Source organism: Eupeodes corollae, chromosome 3, assembly GCF_945859685.1.
Source record: "Eupeodes corollae chromosome 3, idEupCoro1.1, whole genome shotgun sequence".
Lineage (NCBI taxonomy): Eukaryota > Metazoa > Arthropoda > Insecta > Diptera > Syrphidae > Eupeodes > Eupeodes corollae.
Genome location: NC_079149.1, coordinates 52,359,108 through 52,365,270, shown reverse-complemented (window position 1 = coordinate 52,365,270; position 6,163 = coordinate 52,359,108).

Genomic DNA, 6,163 nt, shown 5'->3' with positions numbered 1-6,163 from the left:
TTTGATATAGACGTCTGTCAAGCAGGTACTTATAGCTGTAAGAGCCACGTAATCCTATTGTAATGTTATTACTATTTTAAGGCGAAGGCTTATATAATAGACCCATTATCCACATTATATCCAAATAGGCTAAATTTCCTTGAGACTTCTGGAGTGGATAAATGAAAGGAGGAATTTATTGTGGTTGTTGCGCATTTATAGAGAATTCTTATAATTGGAATAAAGGGCTTTACGAATTCAATTATCTGTGTTGTGGTATAAAGTATCGACTTTGATTTTTGTGTAACCAGACCAAATATAAATTCCAGTTTGGAGATTATTATGTTCAGGCGAATAATCAAAGCGTTTACACCTTTTGACTTTGTGGAAAATTGGGGCATTTCTATCTCTAGTAAAATTTTGCATTCAGGATTGAAAGTTTTTTTTGAAAACTGTGCAACCGCCAAAGAAAAAAGGATCGATGAATTTTTCTTCTGAAATGTAAAAAGGGATTATAATTTTCAACCCTTTTGGAAATGTCAACTATTAAATGATATTTTAGAAATTTACCATTTCATTAGTCAATTGATAATATTTATTTGTTATAATGGACAATATTCCATACTGTTGTGAATAACAGAAAAATGTATAATTATAAAATAAATCTTCTTTTTTATTTTTTTAATAAATAAAGTTCAATTTCAGGAGGGGAGGGGGGTCAAAATTCGATGTTTATAACAGATAGTTCAATAAGGTTGTTTGTTTGGAAATATAACAACTTTATCAACAACTGTGTTAGTGTGCAGTTAAAAAAACTGCGTTAAGATTTGATTATTCCTTAACCTGAATAATTTTTGTAAAAAATTTTGTATTAATCGTAAAAATATTTGTGAACGTTTAATGGAAACTTCTCGCAAGAGAATTATACGTGAAAAAACTTTATTGGGTCCTACCCGAAGACCTCTGGTGTGACAATCCTACGCACTAACAATCACGCCGTGGGTATTACCCATCAAACAACTGAGGAAATATTGAGAACGAGTCAGAGATCAAGACGAGACTTACTTATACAAGACCGAGACTGATACCGGGAAGGGGAAAGCCCTTATCAAGTGGTTATCTCTAAAGCACTTATTTATTTAAGATATTTATATAAGATATTTCTTATATTTATGACCAGATGCTCCAATAACTTTTGATTTTCTTAGACAAAACAGAAAAGTGAGTTTTAAAAATGTTAGGTGACCTGTATTAAAATAAAATATTTGCAGCTCTTGAGTAAGCTTTAGTGTTTTCCCCTATCATAATTTTATAGATATTTTGATACATAACGTTCTAATGAAAAAGCAGGTACATTATTCAAAGGCAACCGTGTGGATGTTTAAACGTTGTGGGACGAGTTAAAAATGAATTGAACATATTCCAAAGGTGTGGACAAATAGTTAAGGATGAAAATTAGTCAAGCAACTTTTTGAATAGTTAAAAAAGTAAGAATCAAGTGCCTGTCAATAAAAGCTTTAATAATTTTCTGTTTCACCAAAATAAAGTTGACGACGACGAACCAAATTTCACTGTCAGGCAGGACGAAAGGCAACAATCCCGTCCTCCAGACTTAGACAATGTAAAGATTGCCATATCTAAGCTGAAGTCTTACAAAGCCGTTGGGGCGGATGGCTTGAATGCCGAGCTCTTTAAAGCAGCTGGAGATAATATGGTTACGAGCATGCACCAACTTATCTGTAAGGTATGATCGAAAGAAAGCATGCCCGATGAATGAAACCTCAGTATTGTTTGCTCGATCCTGAAAAAAGGAGACCCTCTAAACTGCACCAATCAGGAATCAGTCTCCTTAACATCGCTTACAAAATATTCTCTGCCGTAATATGTGAACGTCTAAAGCCCATCGTCAACAACCTGATAGGTCCTTACCAGTGTGGTTTTAGGCCAGGAAAGTCCACAGTCGATCAAATAATCATATTACGGCAGATCCTTTAAAAACCCCAAGAACACAAAATCGACAACCCACAATCTTTTCATCGATTTTAAGGCCGCATATGACACCATCTACAGAGACGAGCTGTATAGAACCATGTCTAGTTTTTGGCATCCCTGCCAAACTCGTCCGTTTGTATATGATGAGAATGGATAATTCTTGCTGCTCCATTAAGATTAAACACAACTTAACATAACCATCCGATGTCAAAAAAGTATTTAGACAAGGTGATGCCCTGTCATGCGATTTTTCTAACATCGTACTTGAAATAATAGTACAGAGCTCACACTTCAAAACTAAAGGCACTATCTTTCAAAAGGCTATCCAATAACAAGCATATGCTGATGATATTGACATAATCGGAAAAACAGAGTCCGCAAAAATGGGTTTAACAGTTAAAAAGGGCAAAACAAAGTACATGCTGTCGTCAAGAAAGAACCTACAACACCGACGTCTTGGTCAAAACGTCACCATTGACAGACTTAACTTTGAGGTAGTCCAAGAGTTCGTTTACCGAGGCTCCACTATAAACACAGAAAACAACACCAGCGCTAAGATCGAACGAAGAATAACTCTTGCTAGCCACTGTGTTTTCGGACTTAGAAAGCAATTGAGTGACAAAGGACTCTCTCGAAGGACCAAAACGTCGCTATATAAGACCTTTATCATCGCCGTTCTGCTATACGTTGCAGAAGCATGGACTATAACAAAAGCGGATGCAAGCACATTGGGTCGTTTCGAGAGAAAAGTTCTTCGTGTGATCTACGGTCCCGTATGCATCAAAGGGCAGTGGAGGAAAAGATGGAACGACGAGCTGTACAGCGACTTATACTTAGCCAGAAGGAAATTGATAGTTTAATACTTCTTGGACAAGTGTGTCTCCCTAAATCTTTCAAGACACATGCCAAAATTTTTGAAACTATGCTTCGACCCTTTTCAACATCAGTCTTGACCAATTGGTCTTTAAAAAATATTTTCCGTCTAGAATCGAAAAACTGCAAATGGTGTGGATGATCTGTAAGGATACGAAGCAACTGTTTCAAGTACCATTCGAAAAGCATCTTTATTAATCCGGTCATACGATAAAAACATTACAAAATATTTAATAGCAAACAAATTTTAGCTTAAATTTGTATTTCTTACTTTAATTCGGCAATATCTATTGGATTAGATGCCTGCGTCTTCTTTTGTTCTATAGTATACTTATGTTTCTCAACTTGCAAAACTGTATCAATGAAAATATGCATAATTTGTATGTTTATTTCATTAAAAGAACAAAACATAATAAAAACAAATAATTATACAAATTATGACAGTCAAACAAATTATTTGTTGATATATCTCAATTTCAATTACACTTGAAGTGATCTCGAAAAGTATTCAAAGTTATGAAATCGATCGAATCATAGAACTTAGAAAACAAACGATTTCAATTTACTTGATTTTGGGAACCTAGCTGATGATTAAAAAAAAATAGTAGTCACTTGTGTTGACTTACTTACATGTTTTTGAAAAAAAACTACTTTTTTTTACTGAAAAATCGAAAAATTGTTTTCTTTAAGTTTTCAAATTCATTTTTATTTCTAGAAAATATTCAATAAACTCTTTTTCACAAAAACAAGATAAAACAGTTTTGAGAATTTTTGTTTTTGTTTTTAAGAGACATAAGTTTAAGTTTTTTTTATTACTTATAGATACACATAAACATACTTAATTCTTATATGTTCTTATTTTTAAATATGTTAACATAATATATTTCTTTTTTATCTTTTGTTTTAATTATTCAGTACTTTTACTTGTTGTATTGCACATCTGCTATAATTTTTTTTTGTATTATTAAATTAAAAATTGGAGTTTGTTTCTTACAGTGATTTACTGCGAAAATTGTAATAATTTTTGTATTTATTTATAATTTCCAGATAAAAACTGTGCCCGTTCTTTGTTACATGTTTTTGTTTTTTAATAATTTTTATTTTGTTTGTTTTGTTGAAATGACACACGAATACAAAAATCAAAAGTATTATGATTAACCCAAAACTATTTAAATTCTATTTTATTTTGTTTAATTGGTAATTTATTTCTATATATTAGTTTTCGATAACATTTTCATTGAAAACAATATTGTTTTCGTTCATTCAATTTTTTACAAGATTCATTCACTTAAAATTAAGCAAGCCATTAGTTTTATTTTCGATCTATAAGCTTATTTTTTATTTCTGTAAGAAGTTTTGATTTAAGTTTTTTAAATTTATGGTATTAGAAAATTGTTTTTGGTGGATTGTCGAATCTAATCACATTTATACATATACAAGACATTAGTACTAAGTAAATTTTAAAGAACTATTTTATATATATATTTTTATTTCATTATTTGTTTTTGTTTTTTATAAAATTAAGGAATTTATGATTTAAACATTTTTTATCCCTATGTTTTTGTTTATACTTTCAAACTTAATTTAAAATATCTAATATTTTCTTTTTAAAAGTTTTTGTAAATATATTTAAGTTTGTTAAATTGAAAATGTTCAAATGTTTAATATTTGTGAAGTGAGATAATTTTTTTATTTATTAGTATTTAAGAAATATAAGACGTCTCTCTTTTGAAAAAAATTGTTTTTGAAGTCAGCTATACAAAATGGACGAAGGTAATTGCACAGATAGTGAAAGATAAAATCGAAAAAAAAAAAATAATATTAAATACCAATTTCAGTGAAATATTTTTATGATTTAATTTTAAATGTACCTACATATATCAATATATAATGAATTATGAAAAAAAGAATTACAAATTATTAATAATATTAGAGTGGGTATTTTGGATTTTTTGATAAGGGATGTAATTTGGTTAATTTGTATCATTTTTGTAGTGAATTTTTACAATATCAATGGGTTTTTGAATATTTCTAATTAAAAAATCCCTTAGTAAAATAACAATAGTTGTCAGAATTACGATTTTTTTTGTCCCAGAAATAAAACAATATTTTTTAAAGGATAACGATGTCCTTAATCTTGAATCTTGCCTTTAAATTTTTCTATCACATCAGGTTTTTAAAATATGCATTTTTAAAAATGATAAAATCAACCAAAAACGGATAAGGTTCCAACTGAAAATATCCCTTATCAATAAATTGTATGATAGTTTTGCACAAGTACAAACCTTTCTCTTCTAGATAAAATTTAAATTATTTTAGTAGCTTACTTAGTTTCTGCAAATCTCATTAGTCAAGAGTCTTTGATTGTCTTTATATGAATTTTTTGAAAAAAAACATTGAATTTGACACATTCATAGTTTTGAAAAAATAATATTTGGAATTTTTATTAAATTTGCATTTTTTTGATTTCGAATCTAAACTTAAATTTGAAGAAGTTTTAAAAATATCGGTTTTTAACATTATTGTAGTATTTTTTAACATATTTCAAAACCTTTATATAATAGAGTTATTGAGACAATGGATTCGTTTAAGGGCAAAACTTCATTTGAAACCTTTTGACGTTTTTGTGCTGAAAACAGTTTTAGCTTAATGATTTAGCATTTCATTTAGATTTTTGTAAGACAGGTGAAACAACAACTAACAACTTTACAAGATTCTAAGAATATTAAATGAAATAACATAAATATTTCAAATGTATATTAAAGAAAGGGATTATAGATTTGAAAAACCATCACTGATTTTATTGACAAAAATCTACTTTATAAATGAATATAGCCTCAAAAAGACTTATATACGTGTTTTTTTCGAATTTTATAAAGTAATACCTCATAAACCGTGAAGTGATATATTCATTTTGAAGACGGAATTGAATTAGAGCCATTAAAGCCCATTTGGGAAGGTTCAATTTTATTTCCAGGAAGAAAAACTTGCCGATCAGTGTAATTCTTTAGACTTTTAGAAAATTTAAAGAATTTTTTGGAGCAGCAATTTAGCCGAACCTTAAATGAACTATCATTATTTTTATAAACTTTCAATTGCTACTCACACACCCTTTTTGATTCCGAAGGCGGTATAGTTACCCTTTGTTCTATGGGAACATCTTACAAACATATTTGAGGCCATGGCATTGATATTGTAAGTGTTTTGTTCTCAAAAGCTCAATTTATCTCCAGACAACGAGAAAACCTCCTTGGGCTAAAAGGACTCCAAGATCAAGTTAGGTAACCCCTTAAGGCGCAATTAATGTTATATATTTATA